Below are 22,343 nucleotides of genomic sequence, written 5' to 3' on the forward strand. Positions count from 1 at the left end.
TCAAGATTTAACTGTGTGATTTTGAGTCAAACTCATTGACCCATGTTTCATGAACAGTGATTCAACATTAATCCATCTCTCATGAGAATAAATGGAACACTTAGCACTCATTGGATCTAGGTGATGCTCATAGAGGTGAAGCACCGAGACTTTCCGGGAGGTCACCCATCCCAATACTACTCCAGCCTAAGCGCACTTAACTACGGAGTTTCCTCCATGGTTAAACCCAAAGCTTGCAACCCCATTTACAAAACCTTCACCAAGTGTTGTGCCTTATGAGCCATTCATTAGAAAGCCCCGTAAGCTCATCAATTGATAAGTAGGAGATAATTTCCACAGCAAGTCAAACTGTCATATTGCTATCAGGATTTAACTGTGTGATTTTTGAGTCAAACTCATTGACCCATGTTTCATGAGCAGTGATTCAACGTGAATCCATCTCTCATGAGAATAAATGGAACACTTAGCACTCATTGGATCTAGGTGATGCTCACAGGGGTGAAGCACCGAGACTTCTCGGGAGGTCACCCATCCCAGTACTACTCCAACCTAAGCGCGCTTAACTATAGAGTTTCCTCCATGGTTAAACCCAAAGCGTGCAACCCCATTTGCAAAACCTTCACCAAGTGTTGTGCCTTATGAACCATTCATTGGAAAGCCCCCCAAGCTCATCAATTGATAAGTAGGAGATAATTTCCACAGCAAGTCAAATTGTGATATTGCTATCAGGATTTAACTATGTGATTTTTGAGTCAAACTCATTGATCCATGTTTCATGAGTAGTGATTCAACGTGAATCCATCTCTCATGAGAATAATGGAACACTTAGCACTCATTGGATCTAGGTGATGCTCACAGGGGTGAAGCACCAGGACTTTTCGGGAGGTCACTTATCCCAGAACTACTCCATCCTGAGCGCGCTTAACTACGGAGTTTCCTCCATGGTTAAACCTAAAGTTTGCAACCCCATTTGCAAAACCTTCACCAAGTGTTGTGCCTTATGAACCATTCATTGGAAAGCCCCCTAAGCTCATCAAATGATAAGTAGGAGATAATTTCCACAGCAAGTCAAATTGTGATATTGCTATCAGTATTTAACTATGTGATTTTTTAGTCAAACTCATTGACCCGTGTTTCATGCGTAGTGATTCAACATGAACCCATCTCTCATGAGAATAAATGGAACACTTAGCACTCATTGGATCTAGGTGATGCTCACAGGGGTGAAGCACCGGGACTTCCCGGGAGGTCACCCATCCCAGTACTACTCCAGCCTAAGCGCGCTTAACTACGGAGTTTCCTCCATGGTTAAACCGAAAGCTTGCAACCCTGTTTGCAAAACCTTCACCAAGTGTTGTGCCTTATGAACCATTCATTAGAAAGCCCCTTAAGCTCATCAATTGATAAGTAGGAGATAATTTCCACAGCAAGTCAAATTGTGATATTGCTATTAGGATTTAACTATGTGATTTTTGAGTCAAACTCATTGACCCATGTTTCATGAGTAGTGATTCAACGTGAATCCATCTCTCATGAGAATAAATGGAACACTTAGCACTCATTGGATCTAGGTAATGCTCACACGGGTGAAGCACCGGGACTTCCTGGGAGGTCACCCATCCTAGTACTACTCCAGCTTGAGCACGCTTAACTATGGAGTTTCCTCCATGGTTAAACCCAAAGCTTGCAGCCCCATTTGCAAAACCTTCACCAAGTGTTGTGCCCTATGAACCATTCATTGGAAAGCCCGTTAAGCTCATCAATTGATAAGTAGGAGATAATTTCCACAGCAAGTCAAATTGTGATATTGCTATCAAGATTTAACTGTGTGATTTTTGAGTCAAACTCATTGACCCATGTTTTATGAGCAGTGATTCAACATGAATCCATCTCTCATGAGAATAAATGGAACACTTAGCACTCATTGGATCTAGGTGATGCTCACAGGGGTGAAGTACCGGGACTTCTCGAGAGGTCATCCATCCCAGTACTACTCCAACCTGAGCGAGCTTAACTACAGAGTTTCCTCCATGGTTAAACCCAAAGCTTGCAACCCCAATTGCAAAACCCTCACCAAGTGTTGTGCCTTATGAACCATTCATTGGAAAGCCCCTTAAGCTCATCAATTGATAAGTAGGAGATAATTTCCACAACAAGTCAAATTGTGATATTGCTATCAGGATTTAACTATGTGATTTTTGAGTCAAACTCATTGACCCATGTTTCATGAGTAGTAATTCAACGTGAATCCATCTCTCATGAGAATAAATGGAACACTTAGCACTCATTGGATCTAGGTGATGCTCACAGGGGTGAAGCACCAGAACTTCCCGAGAGGTCACCCATCCCAGTACTACTCCAGCCTGAGCGCGCTTAACTACGGAGTTTCCTCCATGGTTAAACCCAAAGCTTGCAACCCCATTTGCAAAACTTTCACCAAGTGTTGTGCCTTATGAAACATTCATTAGAAAGCCCCTTAAGCTCATCAATTGATAAGCAGGAGATAATTTCCACAGCAAGTCAAATTGTGATATTGCTATCAGGATTTAACTGTGTGATTTTTGAGTTAAACTCATTGATCCATGTTTCATGAGTAGTGATTCAACGTGAATCCATCTCTCATGAGAATAAATGGAACACTTAGCACTCATTGGATCTAGGTGATGCTGACAAGGGTGAAGCATCGAGACTTCCCAGGAGGTCACCCATCCCAGTACTACTCTAGCCTGAGCGTGCTTAACTACGGAGTTTCCTCCATGGTTAAACCCAAAGCTTGCAACCCCATTTGCAAAACCTTCACCAAGTGTTGTGCCTTATGAACCATTCATTAGAAAGTCCTTTAAACTCATCAATTGATAAGTAGGAGATAATTTCCACAGCAAGTCAAATTGTGATATTGCTATCAGGATTTAACTGTGTGATTTTTGAGTTAAACTCATTGACCCATGTTTCATGAGTAGTGATTCAACATGAATCCATCTCTCATGAGAATAAATGGAACACTTAGCACTCATTGGATCTAGGTGATGCTCACAGGGGTAAAGCATCGAGACTTCCCGGGAGGTCACCCATCCCAGTACTACTCCAGCCTGAGCACGCTTAACTACGGAGTTTTCTCCATGGTTAAACCCAAAGCTTGAAACCCCATTTGCAAAACCTTCACCAAGTGTTGTGCCTTATCAACCATTCATTAGAAAGCCCCTTAAGCTCATCAATTGATAAGTAGGAGATAATTTCCACAGCAAGTCAAATTGTGATATTGCTATCAGGATTTAACTGTGTGATTTTTGAGTCAAAATCATTGACCCATGTTTCATGAGTAGTGATTCAACGTGAATCCATCTTTCATGAGACTAAATGGAACACTTAGCACTCATTGGATCTAGGTGATGCTCAAAGGGGTGAAGCACCGGGACTTCCCGGGAGGTCACCCATCCCAGTACTACTCCAGGCTGAGCGCGCTTAACTACGGAGTTTGCTCCATGGTTAAACCCAAAGCTTGCAACCCCATTTGCAAAACCTTCACCAAGTGTTGTGCCTTATGAACCATTCATTAGAAAGCTCCTTAAGCTCATCAATTGATATTTATTCTTGGTCTCACCTTCTTACTAAAACTGGTGCCTCCTGTAACTCTCACAACTAAGGACAAGGTCTAGGCATGCTTATTTGCATTCATACCTTTGTTACCTAAAATGCCTGTCTACGGCTGTGCTTTCCAACCCCTCTTCCCAATAGACTACATAGTAATTGTTTCTTGTTTTGTCCTTTGGAAAAGTTGTTAGGCCATGGCATTTTCTCCTTCCAAGTACCGCTGCCAAAACCGTTAGGGATGTTCATATTATGGTCATACGGTTGGAACCCCTTAGCTAAGCGTGCAACTCCTTTTGTGTGCCTCCAGATTGCGTTCAATCCTTAACCTTTACGGTGGCTTTGCCTTTGTGATTTAGAATACTTGTGCCATTCACGTACTACTCATCATCGCCTATGGGATTATCATCAATTGTTTGGTTGGGGCCTTATCTTTGAGAAGCATCATGACCCTATCACCGTGTGGGCCTTCTAGTTTTTCCACACTTCCAGCTGCTTGCTTCAGCAAATGGCCTCTTGCCTATCCTTTTATCAACATACAGTTGGTGGGAAACTTCTTTTTCATGCAAGGCAACCACCTTCGCTGGCCCTTTAGAATGTCTGCATGATGTGTGAGAACCTTGAGTTATATTGTAAATTCGCAACTGCCTAACCATACAACATTATACACCCCAAGCTCTTCCATTCGTGTGCGTAGCACAGTGTTTGGAGCTGGTTAACTAGCCAGTTGACGAGTCATATGAAATTGCAAGACAAATGACATTTAATACAGTGTTTCCAAACCCCAAGTTCGCAACGTCGTACAAGAAGCTACACAAAGCATTTGATGTTGTACTGTGTGATTATCCTCCCGCTTGTGTCGTTCCGTGTTGCCTTGACTTCATACAGTGTTCTCACCTAAATGCCCTAGCTCGCTTGGATGCTTTATGGTGTGAATTTCAGTTGTGCCACTGCTTAACGCCTAAACATATCGTATAGTAGCTCTCATTCCTTTTCTTCTATATTGTCGTTCTACCGTCTGATCGACATATGATTTGTATGTTGTCATATGACGCCTTAGGAAACCATATGACCTCTGCCTTCTTATTTTCATCATCAATTTTCTTTTTATAAGTTTTACCTAAGTCTAAATTATCCGACCTTATCGGGTCCTCAGGCCTGTGATGGTAGATTTTCAACTTCGAACCATTAACTGGGTGCGTGATCTCACGTCCATCAAGAGTCCACAACTTGATCGACTCGTTATCACCAACTTCCCATATTTTGTATAGTTCCAACCATTTTACTTTACCCGGTTTAATCTCATTTCAGCCATTGTACTTGAGCACCAACTGGCCTCGTTGAAATCTTGTCTGCTTTAAATTTTTATCGTGTCATGCTTTACGACAAGTTTGCGTTACTTTCGTTGCCCATTGTGCCATTAGTCTTGGCTCATCCAACTTATTCAATTTATACAACCTTTCCCAAAGGCTTTCCATATCACCAAGCCTATTCTCAATTGCTATCCGAAGGCTGGGAACCATAAATTCTGTCGATACTATTGCTTCTTGTCCAAACATTAATTAGAATGGTGTATGTCCAGTTGTCACCTCATACGTCGTGCGGTAAGCCCATAATGGTGATGACAACTTCTCTTCCCAGTCGGCCTACTTTACTTTGCACAACTTGTAGATTACGGATACAAGAATCTTATTTGTTGCCTCTGCCTGCCCATTAGCTCGTGGATAGTATGAACTCGAGAGGGAGTGAAAGATTTTAAAATCGGTTGTAAGCAATCAGATAACCTGATTGAAAAAGTGACCTTCCCTATCACTAGTCAACTGGATCAGGATGCCATAACGTGTAATGATTTACTCGTAAATAAGAAAATTCGTACTTATGGCCGAGTTGTCTAGTAATGCCCTTGCTTCCACCCATTTGGTGAGATACTCTATTGCTACCACTACATACCGACATCTCCGAGTCTTGCTCACCTTTAGTGGTCCACTGAAATCCAAGCCCCATCGTTCAAACAATTCCTAGGTTTGTGAGGGGCTAAGTGGCATAGAATCTCGTTTCAGTGGTTTGCTTGCTCGTTGGCAAGTGTAACAGCTGATTACCCATTCCCTAGCATCATTGTATAGTGTACGCCACCATTAGCCTACTAGGAGGACTTTTCGTGCTATCATGTCTGGTCCCATATGTCCCCCTGCAAGACCTTCATGTGCTTCCCACAAGACACTATGCACTTCCTCCTCCATCACGCACCTTCACAATACTTGGTTTGGGCCCATGTTGTATAGGAGTACATTGATCAATTGGAATGTTCTGCTTCATAAAACAAGCTTTTGTCACTCTTCTGGTGACATCTCCCTCAGAATCTATGAAGTCGACAAATATTCCCCAATACTTTTATACCACTCTGGAAGGATGGCAATACGAAATAGATGTGCATCTAGAAAGTCATCATTGATACCTTCTGGCAACTCTCCTGACTTGATTCGAGAAAGTTTATCTACGATGACATGGCTTTTCCCCAACCTTACGACAATGGTGAAAGTAAACTCTTGTAGCAATAACAACCATCTACTTACCCTACCTTGTATAATAGGTTTGTTCACCAAGTACATCAATGCTTGATGGTCAATGTAAAATGTGAATGGCGTGGCCAACAAATAGTGCCTGAACTTTTTTACCGTGTATACCATTCCTAGGGCTTCTCGCTCGATTGTATTGTACTTCTTGGCCTTGGACAATAGCCAACTTGAAAAATAGACAGGATGATCCAGGCCATGCTCGCCTATTTGTGCAAGAGTTGCACCTATTGCAAAATTAGATGCATCCACATGCATGTGAAATCCTTTATCCCAGTTGGGATATGCCAAGATTGGTACTCCTAACAATTGGGTCTTCAACTCCCTAAAAGAAGTCTCCTGCTTCATACTTTAAACATAAGGTTCCCCTTATCTTGTCAGTCTGTCAAGAGGAAAGGAAACTTGGCTAAAATACTTCATGAATCGTCTATAATAGCCGATATGATTTGACTCCGCTCATCTCGATTGGGACCTCCATTTCAACTATCATGTGTACCTTATTTGGATTGGTCTTTAGTCTCGTCTTGCACACTATGTGCCCCAACAACTTGCCTTGAGGGACCATGAATATGCATTTCTTTGGATTAAGTGCTAACTTGGCCCATCAACACCTTTCCATACACTCCCCCAGTGCCGCTAAGTGTGTATCTTCCCTACTAAAGATAGACCAATCATCTAGAAATTCTCAAATGTTCCCCACTGACATTTTATCAAGATACAAAGAATTATTCTTTGGAAGGTTGCTGGCATGTTGCACAATCCGAACGGCATTCAGTTATACGAGTAGACTCCATCTTCTACCTGGAATGCAATTTTTAATTTGTCTTCATCTGCAATCGAAATCAGGTTATAACCAAAAAACCCATCCATAAATGAATACATACTGTGCCCAACCACCTCTTCCAATATTGTGTCTGTGAACAGGATTGGAAAGGGATCTTTTATAGTGACCGCGTTCAAGCACCGAAAAATCGGCACAGATTCGAACTTGGTTCGCATCCTTTTTCAATGATATTATGATGGGTGAGACCCATTCACCTCTTTGGACCTTGAATATGAGTCTTGCCTCGAGCATGCGTTGGATCTCTTCATCAACCTTGGGGGCAAAATTTTTATTCACTTTGTACAATCCTCTCTGCATAGGTACAATTCTAGGTACCAGAGGTATGCGGTGTACACACATCTCTAGGGGTACGCCCTTTAGATCCTTATAAGTCCAAGAAAACACATCTTTATATTCTGTGAAGATTTTAAATGTTGTTGCTTTCAGTACAAGATCCCAATCATCACCAACCAATATGTTTCATGGGTTTTAGTAACCCGTACAGATGGTTCCTCGTACTTAATTGGCCTTCCAACATCAAAATTGTGCATGGGACTTTCATTAACCTGGGCTTCACCTTCTTGATAGTCTCTGAACTCTGGCAGAAACACATCCTTCTCAGCACCTTTGTCAAATTCCTCCACCCTCAGCAGATAGCTATGAAAAAGTTCATAGTCCTCCATCTGCTAATGGAAGAGTTTGTTCATTGAACTTACATCATCCTCTGAGCATTCTTCCAGTTTTAATACGCCCTCATCATTGGGTTCCATCTAACTCCTTCCTTCGTCTATCTGGCCATGCTCTTCATCTGACTCAGACTCCAAAGACGAGGCAATCTCCTCGCTCACCATTTGTGTACGAAGGTCGATCACGAACTTTCATCCCCCACTTTCCATCAACAACATATTCTTCTTCCAATTGTAGTTTTCCTTTGCTGACACTAGTCATCCCTTGCTAAGAATAGCGTCATACCCTTTCTTCTTCAACAAGATCACGAAAAAATCCAATATAAAAGGTTGTGTCCCAATGGTTACTTGTTAAGCCATGAGCGTCCCGAAGGTTTTTATTCCCTGCTGATCTACACTAAGTAGGTTGAAGGTGGGTGGCCACAAGGTCAACTTCCCAAGCTTTTTCCATGTCTCCTCCGACAGGATGTTTACTCATGACCCTCCATCAACTATAGTGTCCATCAGAATAGTTTCTAGAATCCCCATTTCAACTACAACCAGGTGTCAACCATTGTTTAGTGCTAGTAGCATGGAGTCCATTGCGGACCCTCTTGGAATGTAGGTCTGTTGTGCAAGACTTGTTTAGGAAGTGGTGCTCAATTGTGTGGTGTAGGTATTCAATAGTGTTGTCTTTAATAGAGGCACAGTTTGGAGGTGGTCTTGGATTTTGATTGGTACCTCTATTTTTAACATCTATCGCAGTATGTTGTTTTTGGCCTCTGTCCATCTGGAGGTACTCACAGCCATATGTGAATCCTTCTTTCCATTCATGGCCTTCTCAATTTCTTCTTTTGCTTCGCATACCCTTTGCTTCTCTTTGTGAGGATCCGAGTACATAGCTTGTTTCACCTGATTTCGGGTGACTAAATGTACATTCTCCTCAATATTGAGCAAATTTACACTCGGCTTCAGAAAGATGGCATCTTCATGGTCACCAGGAGCACACCATCGACACAACTTTTGAGGTGTGTCACTCTTTGTACAATCTCTGGCAAAGTAGCCCCATTGGTTGCATGCCCGAAACTAAATCATAGGCCAACCATTTGAATCATACTATATTCGGCTTTTATTCTCATTCCCTCCTCTACCTTCCCGACAGTTGTTACAGTATCCTTCAAATGATGTATTGTTTGTTTGCTGGGTCGAGTTGGTTTTCCCAGAGGTAGACAGTTGCTCCTGGGTAAAGAGCACTTGTTGACTATGAGTCTTCATGTTGTATGGACATTCCTTAGTGGAATGGTCCATCAGTTGGAAGTTGTCGCACATTAACTTTTTCGAGCATGACCCCTTCGTGTGCCCGTTCTCTTTGCACTCTGTGCACCATATCTTGCCTTCATCACTACGGCCTATGCTCCCCTTCATAAGTTTGAACTCCTTCAACATTCTCTGCATGTCCTTCTGGAGTGCCTAGACCTTTTTATTTGGTTTCTCCTCACTCTCACTACTACTCCCCTCTCAAGACGAGTCGTCACTTGCTGACAAAGACTTGCTCTGTTTCTTCTTTTCCTTTGATGTTTTCTCTTCACTCTCCAAGTTCATGGCTCATTGGCATCAAAGTACAATGTTGGCTGCACTATCTTCATTTTCCTCCATAGGGAGTCGTCCAATCCTTCGACGAACCATCTCTTCTTTAGTTTATCCACTGGCTAAGTGGCCAATCACACAAGTAACTCTTTGAGCCTTCGGTTATATGCTCATACAATCTCCTTATCCTGCTTCGAACTATAGATCTCTGCTATTACTTCGTTGTTGTCTCAAAGCAGTTTGAACTATGCCTAGAACTCTTTTCTGAGATCATGACATTAACTTGTTTTTCTTTTATCCATGTCCGAGTACCAATCCACAGCAACTCCTCGGAGAGTAGCTCAAAATTATTGTACCCATTCATCCTTGTCCGTGACTGCATTGGCTATCCATACTGTTTCATACATGTGGCAATCTCTGAAGGAATCTTCCATCTCATCTCCAATAAATTTTGATAATTTTTGTTTCTGGGACCTGATTCTTCTGGTTGTTTGATGTGGACCAGTTGATTGTGTACTAATTGATTGGATTCCCGAATTCATAGGATTAGATTTCGATGGGTTGCTTTGACCACCGTGTTGTTGTGTCCCTCTAACACTTGTCCTTGCTCCGGTGTCTTGAACTTTCCTCACCTCTTCTCCTCTTTCGTCTCGGATTTCCTCCCTTCACGGTGTGAGAGATAAGTTTATGAATTGTTCTCGGGTCTCTTCAATCAAATTCAGCCCCTTCCATATCTCTTCAAGCAATTCTTCATTGCTTCTCACCTGCCTATGTTTCGATGAACTATGACCTTCGCCTTTGGTGGTTCCCACAAATCTCGCAACACCCTCTTGGTCACCCTTCATGATGCCTCTGAGCTCCCCTTCGGACAACCCTTCAACTGGTTGTCCCTTGACAAGTTGCCTTAACCTCTATCTTTGTTCAGCTTACTATGTGAGAATTAAAGCTTTGTGTGTGGTTTACAGATCATCTATTTTTTCCTTTCTATTTCTATTTTTTATTTAGTAAATTGGGCATTAATTTAAACAATCGTCATAAGTAGTAAACATAACATTTTTTATGTAGTTATATATCCATACACAGGCCAACTATTCGACCATTATAGATTTACAAGTGTTCTTTTCATTTGCCACTCCCAAAGCTTAAAGCTCATGAGTTGGTCCTCTATCGGGTTTCATCACATTCCTCCTCCTCCCAGCGGCTGTTTCTAGCAAAGTTCCTCAAGATCTGTTGGTGGCATTGCTCCCTCTCCATTTCCTCCCTTCACCTCGTCTATGCAAGAAATGATTACGTGAAAAGACGGGGAAACTGATGCATCCCAAACGGTGTCCTCGGGAAATTCCGTATGCATGGCCTCTCTCCATACAAAAGTTTTGATAGTTGCTCGAAACTAAATGTGGAAGTTCTCCATTAGAGCATGTTCGCCTTCAAAAAGCTCTCTCTCTCCATTATCATTTGTTTTGACATTCTCAGGAACAAGTATTCCCATTTATCTGTTGAGTTCCATTCGCTGCGTTGTTTCTAGATTCAAGTGACAACGATGCCAAACGTATAACCCCGTGGGTAACAGGAACTAATGCATAAAGACAAAGCAAGGTATTTAGTACAGCAAATGTAAAGAACTCAGAAGAAACTCATATATTCATTACTTAGTGAACACAAGATTACATCCATAATAATCAACATGCCCTTTCACATGAAGAGGATTCATACATATAGTACTCGAGGGGGTGCAAGGCGAACCGTCGCACCTGTATAACGTCCCTCGATTACGCCAAACTGCCTAACTACCCAATTTCCTGATAACAGCTCAAAAGATATATGAGGATGTGCAAAGGAGATTCAAAATCAGTCAGATGTACCTTGAGTAATATGGAGACAGATAATAATCCATTCTTGGAGCAATCAATAAGTATGGAAAGGACAAGATTTCGTGAAGAGAAGTTGTCATGCATAAGCAACATGCGAATTTCCACAAAATGAATAGCCTTTCCACATAAGCATCAAAAGGCCAGATTGCAACCAATCATCATAAGGTTTAATGAAATCAAATTTGAAGCAGCTAGGAATCTGAAAATTCAAAAATAAAATCTAGTATGAGTAGTTTAAGGAGGAGGTAATTTGAATTTTATATGGTCAGTCTCTTTGGACATTTGCATTTAGTAATAAGGTGGAACTAATGCATAAAGACAGAGCAAGATATTTAGTACAGGAAATGTAAAGAACTCGGAAGAAACTCATATATCCATTACTTAGTGAACACAAGATTACATCCATAATAATCAACATTCCCTTCCACATGAAGATGATTCATACATATAGTACTCTAGGGGTGCGAGGCCCACCATCGCACCCATATAACTTCCCTCGATTACGCCAAACTGCCTAACTACCCAATTTCCCAATAACAGCTCAAAAGATATATGAGGATGTGCAAAGGAGATCAAAATCAGTCAGAGGTATCTTGAGTTATATGGAGACAGATAATAATCCATTCTTGGAGCAATCAATAAGTATTGAAAGGACAAGATGTCGTGAAGAGAGTTGTCATGTTTAAGCGACATGCAAATTTCCCAAAATGAATAGCCTTTCCACATAAGCATTAATAGGCCAGATTGTGACCGATCATCATAAGGTTTAATGAAATCAAATTTGAAGAAGCTGAGAATCTGAAAATTCAAAAATAAAATCTAGTATGAGTAGTTTAAGGAGGTAATTTAAATTTTATATGGTTAGTCTCTTTGTACATGTGCATTTAGTAATAAGGTGGAACTTGACGCAATTATTTCTGGCCTTTGCTTGCAATAGGAATTGCAGATCACAAATGCAAAGGCTTCACAGCTTATGTGGATCTTGATGGCCAAATCAAACATATAGACATCCATTGAAGGTTACAACACTTATGTTGATAGCACAATGAATTGAAGCCAGCATTCCTCAAGTTAATTAGTCCCACATTCCTCAAAGCATCAGCTATAATCTGATACACTAGAAAAAACTCAAGAGTTAATATGAAAGTAGGTTCCATTTAATATGGTAAGGTGCTGGAATTCGAAATCATTGCACATGTGAAATATATATTGAGCCTAATTGATTATGGAGATTGTAAATTACTTGTAATTAAGGAATTTTCTGAACCTCAAAAACCTAGCAGAAAATACTTGCACTAAATTGCCTCCCAGATTTGGTATGATGGAACAGTTACAGGATTTCTACATTCATTTCAATCTCATTAATTTTTCAGTGCTAATATTAGTGTGTCTGGTTGACAGTCACCAGATATTTTCAACAAGACATCGAGTTTTTAGCCAAAGTAGAGAATGATCAAAGCCAAAGATTTGGAAGCCTCAGTGCAGCTAACAAAATTCTTAAGGATAAAATCTCTAGGAAAATTTAGGTTTCCAAAGATAAGATGCCAGATATTGCAGCAAATGTTGCTAAAACATACTCTCGTTACACACATTGTTGTTCTCAAGGAAGAGGATTCGTTTGGTATCCATATTGTTGAGAAGTTTCTTGCATATTCAGTCCAGGAGTTGCGCACTCATAATAATAGTGTGGAAGGGAAACTGGATCATTGGATGATGAGCATTCAATGTCATGGCTCACCTTACTAGAATCCTGAAATGTTAGTCCTGGTTATTTTAAAATGTCACGTCCATTGTCACTATTCCAACTTTGTTTATTTTGGTTTTGTTAGCAGTGGTAATTTATTTTAAGAGATTACTGTAAAGCCAATTATGTTTAATATTGTAGCTCCTCAGCTCTTCAAGTTATACCAAATTACATGCACTCTCAGGATGGACTACAATCTGATATTAATAGAACAATGGTGATTCAACATTATCTCCCTTCATGGAATTGATTTATAGCCTGTAATAATTTAACTCCCTCTTTATAGATAAACAGAAAAAATCAGAAATTGTTCTCATAAACAGTACAAAAGACATGTTTACACTCTTATACAGGGCTTTCAACTCTTGTAGCAATCTCCATATATATATATATATATATATATATAGATCTGAGTGTGTGTGTGTGTGTGTGTGTGTAGTCATTTCTCGTAGCTTTCAAAGGAGCTCATAAGTAAACAAACAACCTCAGAATCACTGCCACGTGTCAAATAAAGTAGAGATACATACAGACAGGTCCATATAAAATATAAGGTCCTATAAAAAGCCTACTTTATGAAAAATTACAGAAATGAATGGGCCATGCTCGGTAAACCCACAATTTGAAATTCATGATAGACAAACACACAATTGCTTGAAAACCACCAGATAACAGATCACAAATTATAATGTTCGGAGATATTATTTTGGATCAAATCTGCAATCTATTGGTCTGGGTGTGGGTTTGTTTTAGAACTGCAAAGAATTTTAATGTCTGATGCATAACACAGGATTCCAATTGACTATTCTAAACTCACTTATTCAGCATTCAAATAGTAAAGAGAAGCTAACAGTCAGCATGCTAATAAGCAGAACCCTTTTTAGTGTGATAGAACTAACACAAAATAGGACTTCAGTCAACATTACCATGATATCAAAGGGATGAACAGTTTCTACAGAATCGTAACAGCATGAAATACTGAAAGCAAATGATGACCTGGATGACAAATGAATCTCGCACTCACATCCACTATACCCGTTCAGTCTCTAGAAATGATGGTGAACGAACTGCACCAGTAGAGTTCACCATATACAATGCCTTACTTGCTGTGTAAACTTCCTGATGGTTACACAACGGATGCCAACTGCTCTGGAAAGCCCACGAGCTGAAAGTAATAGAGACAACTAGGGTGACGCCTAATGAAACAATCCAATCACATCAAAGCTGACTGGTTCCCATCCCTGCGCAAAACTCCAGCATTCTCTTGTTGATGATCTGCAACTCTTTAATTTGATACCATTTGCCTGCATACCATTGTCTGGTCCTTGCAAAGATAGCCCGTCCACAACCTGTGATTCATGCAAGCACAGCAAGGATATGTCAAAGGCAAAGTGGTCGGGTTTGTGTCCGAGCACGAGAAAAAAGGGTTGACATCCTTCAAAGATGCAAAATACATAGCTTCCGCTCGTTACCTTTCGAAATGAGAATTCAGTATTCGATGGTCCTTCCTTCTCCACCCCAACCATAAGTTAGGAAACACACCAAAGCAAGAGCGTTACATGCTCGAACATGTGAATGGACAGTTACAAGGAGGAGCAGCGTGTGAAGAATAAAAGGAAAGAAGAGTTAGAGAAACCGCTCTGATGCACCATGAACACTTGGCCAAATCAATGGTAGGAGGAGCTAACAAGGATATGCAAAAATAGAAAGATTCACACGAGCTGGTAGAGACACATCAACCAGCTCCACGTCCCTTGCAAAGTCATCTTATGAAAGATCCCAAAAGGATCCTTTCACTGAGCTTCTGTAAATTTTAATGAAAATAATAAATTTTCCTGTGCTTTCCTTGTGGTCTTAAAGAATTAGACAGAAATTGCAGAAAGATTGTTTCTTTTTTTTTTGTATTGTCCAGATAAGTAAAACAATAATTAAAAACAGCAGCAAATAATATAATATTCAGTCAACCAGAATAGCTACAAAATCGTACCAGGCAAGATATGTAATCAATATGCCAGCAAAGGTGCTTACAAACAAAGAATGATGACCCCAGTTGCAAGAACAGACCAGCCACACACCAAAAGGGCATAGATGGCTGATGTAATCCAAACGACAAATCATGTGCCAGCTGAGAGGAAGTCGTATGGCTGCTATAGTCACGTCAAGGCAGCAAGAAGATGCCAACATGCCAAACAAGACCCCCAACATGCAATGCAAAAGCACCCTCAACGCTGAACTTAACAATCTTTTTCAACTGCTGAAACAATATTGTAGAATGCTGCTGAAACCACCTATTGGGGCTTGCGTCCCAATAGCCAAGCTCTAGGGTTTGCATCCCAAACCTCTAGAATCGCTCCTTGGAGAAAAATTGCAAATACCAAGAATGAAGATGTAAGAGATAATGAAAGAATGAGCCAACATCTCCTTTTATCTCCCTCTCAAAGCCAATCGAACCCTAAAGGTTGAATATGCCTTCCCTTTATTATAAAATGGCATCTTCTCAATTAAAAGGTCTCTATGTATAGGAAAAACACTCATTTTCTCAAATAACATAACTCTAGGTGCCCGAAGGTCTTTGGATGATGAAAATAAGTTATAATAATTCAAGACCTTTCCAACGAGCTATAACACATAGGTTTGTCTGACAAGATGAAACCAAAATCTCCTTATTACTCCAATTAGCTATATAAATAGCTTTATTTTAATTTATTTAAACGCAAACTTAGGAAATATTAAAAATATTTCCTTTTATTCAACTGGAAAGCCAAACCAACCAAATAATCAGAGAACAGGTCCTATCACCTACCTATGACTGTTGTCGAGCAATGTGGGCCAACTGGCAATCCCATCCTTAAAAACTAGGGATGCTCCTAGAAACTAGGGAATATACCTTGTCACCTTGAAATTGTAACCGTATACTGGTCCCGAGGAGCCTCAAATCTGATCACTACCACAACCTCCTAAATTTTAGGATAATCCCTAAAATTAAGGAACTGCCCCAGCTAGCTCTCAAACTAACTGTAGAACCAACTCTAGGCACTGAGTATCTAGTATGAGTCTCTATCCACCATTACTAGGCTACGAGACTCCAATAATAGGCCAACTCTCATGACTCTGCTAGTCAAACTAGAGAGGGAACATGAAAATCCTCCCCTCTCGAAGATGCTTGCCCACAAGCAACTGCAACGTTGGATGCTGCAAAATGAACTCACCCTCCCAGGTGGCGTCTTCTATGGGTAGACCTCTCCAGTTCACCAAGTACTCCCGAATCACCCTACTCCTTAATCGTCTCTCCCTAACCTCCAAAATCTCCTCAAGGACCAAAGTCAATTTACCCTCTTCATCCAAAGGAGGTAAATCACGTGATGTTGTAATATGCTGCCCCAGTGCCTTCTTCAAGCTTGACACATAGAACACATTATGAACCCTACTATCTAGTGGTAACTCAATCTCATAGGCTACCTCTCCAACCCGCATAAGTACTTTGTAAGGTCCATTAAAACGAGGCTTGAGCTCCTTGGCTCCTCCCCATTTAAGAGTGCTCTGTCTGTAAGGTTGTAGACGAGGGAAAACCATGTCACCCACCTCAAATGCTCTCTCCGACCTGTGTCGATCAGCGTACATCTTCTGTTGATTCTGAGCATGCTGCAAGTTCTCCCTGAGAGATCTTATGATATCTTGGTTCTCCTACAACCAATCCTATACCGAGGGAACTCTCATGTCATTGAAAGTCAATTCAACGAAAGATAATGCCTCGTAGCCATAAAGAGTTCTGAAAGGAGTCATGTCAATGGGCATGTGGTGCGTAGTATTATAACAATATTTGCCCAAATAGAACCAACACACGCATGCCTTCTGCTGCCCTGACACATAGTTGCGCAAATACCCTCCATTCACTTATTAACTACTTCAGTCTGTCCATTCATCTGAGGATGGTAGCTAGTGCTAGGGGTCAACTCTATGCCTGCTAGCCTGAAAAGTTCTTGCCAGAAGGAGCTCATGAACTTCTTGTCCTTGTCACTCACTATGGTCTTGGGGAGACCATGGAGTCTAAATATCTCTCTACAAAACAACTCGGCTACCTGTGAAGCTGTGAAGTCCACTGCAATAGGAAAGAAGTGGGCATACTTAGTCAACCTGTCAACCTGTCCACCACAACATAAATATAGTCGTGCCCCTGAACTCGAGGAAGACCTATAATGAAGTCCATAGATATCCTTGTCCACTTCTACTCCGGTATAGGCAAAGGCTGCAACAATCCAACCAAAAAAGTATGCTCTAACTTGTTCTGCTAACAAGTCAAGTATTCATGAACATGGCGTAAGACATCATCCTTGAGACCCTTCCAAGAGAATCTCGCCCGTACCACCCTATAGGTCTTACCATAACCTGGATGTCCTATTGTAGGAGTATCATGGAAAGCATGCAAAACGTGCTCCTTCCACTGTGATTCAGGAACAAGATAGACCCTGTCATTGTAGTAGATGACATCATCCACTACACTATATTCGTCATCCTGTGTCAACCCATCCATGATCTCACAAGCATGCTGATTTTTGGAATACTCAACTAAAAGTTGAGCCTTCCAATCTGCCAAAATCTCGCTCAATAAACATAGGACAGCAAGTGATAGCTTCCTGGAAAGTGCATCAGCAATAGTATTGCTCTTCCCCTTGATGAACTCTATGTCTACATGAAAGGCCCTGTCATCCTGAGGCGTAGGTATTTTGGACTTCACAAAACAATGTGTAGCCCAAAGTATGTCATCATGACAAATGATAGTCTCTAGCCTGCGGGAAGTTACCTCCTTAGGACCACCGTCTAAAGCCGCCCTCAAGATTATCTTCTTCCTTCCAAAAAGAAACTCTAGTTGCATGCGGTGGGTGTCAATGATATATCGCCCAATACCCTGTAACCACTGCATGCCCAAAACTGCACCATAATACTCCAGTGGTAGCATATAAAAATCATTTTGCAGAGTATAGTCCCCCATCTGGATGCTAAGATGAGGAATCCTTCGAGAACTCAAAACCCACTCCAAAACCAACAAACTCCTCGCACTGGAACCCACACCTATCAACTAGCTTATGGTCAATAAAGTTGTGTGTAGCACCTGTGTCTACTAAACTCATAACCTACTGGCCTCTCAATGTACTTTTCAAATGAAAGGCATAAAATCTAGGATAATTGGAGAGAGTAGCCATAGTCACTTTCGCTGACGCCAAAGGTTCCGAAGCGTCTAGCTCTAACTATGGGTGTTCCTGCTCAACCTCCTTCGGACTATCCTCAAGTATCAGTATCAGATATCTCTTCATCGCCTATCTCAGATGTCACCTCTATCAAATGAACCTTGCCTCTACCAAGGCAATGATGTCCAGGCTCCTTACAAGAGAAGCATAGTTTCTTCCTCCTCAGCTTGTTTCTCGACTCCTGGTCCATCCTAGGTGGTCTAGAAGGTGGACCCCTTCATCTTAGGAAGTGTTGGCCTTCTGGGGAGGCCGAGAATCCCTGAAAGGTCTCTTATCTGCCTGATTAGAAATAGGAGAGGTGTCCAGTCTAAATGTAACATCAATGGCTTCTTTGAGGGTGGTTGGCCTAAATGCTCATACCAGTCCCTTCAGCCTGTCCTGCAAACCCTCTATGAACAACATCACACAACGACTATGAGACATGTCTAGAACCATGACTGCAATACACTGGAACTCATTCACAAAAGACTCCACGTTCCCTATCTACCTAATATGTGCCAACTCCCGATAGTAAAGTTCAATGTCTTTATGATCAAACCTAGCAATGAGCCACTTAGTGAATTCATCATAGGAGTGAATCGTGGCGTGATCCTGGGTGACCAATCCATGGTGCCACCAATCATAGGCAACCCCATCTAAATGCAAAACTGCAAACTGTATAGCCTCTCTCTCAGGCATAGGTCTCAATGATAAATAGATATCAAGCTTGTGCACCCAAGTTCGTGCACTCGTATCACACATGTCATCATAAGTAACCAATGTGATCTTCCTAGTAGCTCTACTGAGGTTGTTGTTCTGTTGTGGTTTGTAGCCCCTGTCTCCTCTAAACCTAGTGTTATCCCTATGTTGTGCACAATACTGTGGAAAAAAAAAACATCCCTAACCTTTGGGGATAGGGCTCTCCACTCAACTGTAGCTGCCATGACTGAATCTTAGAATCCAACCTCAGGTGGCTCCACCTATGCCGGTTGCTCAACTTACCTAAACTAAGGCAATAATGGTCTACCCAAAGCAGGAATATGTGGACATTCCTGCCTTTGGGAATGAAAGGAGCTCTCTGCTGAGAGATGGGATAACCGACTGCGCTGGCTTCTCACAATGGAAACCGACCTGCTCCTTCCCTGTCTTTCCTGTCTACCTCCACGCCTATCCAATTCCATCCGCTCCAAGGTCTCCTATAATTTGTCCAGTGTCTAGACTATCGTGGGCTACGAAACAATTAGAGTTCTCATGAACTCTCTCCTCTGCCTCTATAGGCATGTCGTCACTAGCAGCACCCTATGCCTCACCCATAGCTAGTGTCTCTGCGTCTCTAGCAGCCTCTGCTCGCCACTGGTTTCTCCTGTGCTCGTAAAACCTGTGAATTTCTCCACTAGGATGCATAGAAGATATATAAAAATAGATGTCAAATGTTGAAATGAATTATCAAACCCTTTTCTATAACCTATTGTGATAATTTCACTAAAACCCTATAGGCTGGCAGGATTCAAGCTCTGATACCACTGAAAGATCCCAAAAGGATCCTTTCACTAAACTTCTATAAATTTTAATTAAAATTATAGATTTTCCTGTGCTTTCCTTGTGGTCTTAGAGAATTAGACAAAAGTTGCAGAAAGATTGTTTCTTCTTTTTTTGTATTTTCCAAATAAGTAAAACAATAATTAAAAATAGTAGCAAATAATATAATATTCAATCAACCAGAATAGCTACAAATCGTATCAGGCAAGATATGTAATCAGTATGCCAGCAAAGGTGTTTACAAACAAAGAATGATGACGCAAAAAGTGCAAGAATGGACCATCCATGCACCAAAAGGGCAGAGATGGCTGACATAATCCAACCAACAAACCACATGCCAGCTGAAAGGCAGTCGTACGGCTGCTATAGTCACACCAAGTCAGCAAGAAGATCCCAACGTGCCAAACAAGACCCCCAACGTGCACTGCACAAGCACGCTCAACGCTAAACTTAACAATCTTTGTCAACTGCTGAAACAATATTGTAGAATGTTGTTGAAACCACCTATTGGGGTTTGCGTCCCAATAGCCAAGCTCTAGGGTTTGTGTCGCAGACCTCTAGAATCGCTCCTCAGAGCAAAATCACAAATACCAAGAATGAAGATGTAAAAGATAATGAAAGAATGAGCCAACATCACCTTTTATCTCCCTCTCAAAGCCAACCAAACCCTAAAGGGAGAATATGCCTTTCCCTTTATTATAAAATGGCATCTTCTCAATTAAAAGGTCTTTATGTATAGGAAAAACACCCATTTCCTCAAATAGCATAACTCTAAGTGCCCGAAGGTCTTCGGATGATGAAAATAAGTTATAATAATTGAAGACCTTTCCAACGAGCTATAACACATAGGTTTGCCTGATCAGATGAAGCCAAAATCCCCTTCTTACTCCAATTAACTATATAAATAGCTTTATTTTAATTTATTTAAATGCAAACTTAGGAAATATTAAAATTTCCTTTTATTCACCTAGAAAGCCAAACCAACCAAATAATTAGTGAATGGGTCATGTCACCTGCCTGTGACTGATGTCGGGCAATGTGGACCAACTAGCAATCCCATCCCTAAAAACTAGGGATGCTCCTAGAAGCTAGGGAATATACCCTGTCACCTTGAAACTGAAAATGTATACTAGTCCTGAGAAGCCTCAAATCTGATCACTACCACAACCTCCTAAATTTTAGGAAAATCCTAAAATTAAGGAACTGCCCTGATTGGCTCTCAAATTGACTGTAGAACCAACTCTCGACACTAAGTATCCAGTATGAGTATCTATCCACCACTGCTAGCTTAGGAGACTCCAATAATAAGCCAACTCTCATGATTCTGCTAGTCAAACTAGAGAGGGGACATGACACCTTAGCCTATCGGGACCCTCAAAATAGGCTACGTGATCAAATATGGTATTAGAGTGGGGTGGGGGACATGACAATCCTTCCTCCCCAGGATCGCTAGCCCTCCAGCAATCTCAAAGTTGGATGTCATAAGATGTACTCCCCTTCTCAGGTTGCATCTTCAATGGGGAGTTCTTTCCATCAAACTAAATATTCCTTAATAGTTATGTGTCTTAGCTGCCTCTCCCAAGTCTCCAACACTTCCATAGGTACTAGCTCTAACTTTCCTTCTTCGTTGAGTGGGGGTAACCCCGGTGAGCTCACGACATGTCCAATGGCCTTCTTGAGGTAAGAGACATGGAAGACATTGTGTATTCTGCTATTGTCTGGCAAATCCAGCCGGTAGGCTACCTCCCCAACCTTCCTCAACACCTTATAAGGTCCAAAAAATTTGGGCTGAAGCTTTTATGTTCTCCTTTTCTTGATTGAACTCTTTCGGTAGCACTGAAGGCCCAAAAATACAAGGTCTCCAACCTCAAAAGATTGCTTAGTCCTGTGACAATCAGCACATATCTTCTATCTATTGTGTGCCCTATTGGGTAGATATTTTGCAACCAACCGTTTTCAGTAAAATCCAATCGCAAAATAGGATGACTAGCCACAATGTTTGAGACAAAGTCTCTCCTACCTTAAAAGGAAGGCTCCCCCTTCTCACTGTTCCTTGGATCAACTCAAGGTAAGAAAGAAGTTAAGAGATTTTGTAAGGGGTGTTACTAATATTCATTCCTCTTAACTTCAGGAAAGAATCCACTTACCCATGGAGCAAGTAATGGGCAAGATGAAATCTTTAACTACTCTTCTATCTAGTAACTAGAAACAGTGATATCGATAAATCAACACTAACTCAAAGGCTAGCTGAAAGTGGACCAGTTTGGCTCTAAGTCATGCTTTAACCTATTCTATAAGAATAACTTCTACCATTGGGTCAGAAAGACTTCCTGAAGTAGGGAATTCTAACTATTTTTCGTGAATTTGAGATGGTAATACAAGCTACAGTCAAAGCTCCTAGTCTGTATTGCCACAACCGCTCCCAGTCAAAGCTTCGGCTCCAATTGCTTCTTAAATCACTATGCTCTATTATTGAACACACAATAATAACAAGAATCAAAGACAATAGGCACAAATTACAATCAAAGCTTCTATTTTCTCTATCACAATTGTTTCAAGTCAAAGCCTCGAATTCAATTGCTTCTTTTATTCACTTTTTCTCCCAAATTCGTACTACACAATCAAAGTTATGCTTGAACAAGTCTAGCAAAGCTTTCTTGCATACAACAAAAGATGATTTTTACAATGAGGGAGCACTCCTTTATATAGGCAAAGGAGTTGAGAAAAAAGA

General features: G+C 41.1%; 1 long non-coding RNA gene across 1 annotated transcript; it reads right to left on the minus strand.

Moving 5' to 3' along the window:
* Positions 1-13,739: 13,739 nt before the first annotated feature.
* On the minus strand, positions 13,740-14,652 carry LOC149562830 (uncharacterized). Its single transcript, XR_016363994.1, has 2 exons — positions 14,321-14,652; positions 13,740-14,197 (listed from the first exon to the last, which is right to left on the minus strand). It is a non-coding gene; the product is annotated as an uncharacterized LOC149562830 (long non-coding RNA).
* Positions 14,653-22,343: the final 7,691 nt, after the last annotated feature.

The sequence above is a fragment of the Cupressus sempervirens genome, chromosome 4 (assembly GCF_028749045.1).
Source record: "Cupressus sempervirens isolate cs-2001-9-10 chromosome 4, ASM2874904v1, whole genome shotgun sequence".
Taxonomy (NCBI): domain Eukaryota; kingdom Viridiplantae; phylum Streptophyta; class Pinopsida; order Cupressales; family Cupressaceae; genus Cupressus; species Cupressus sempervirens.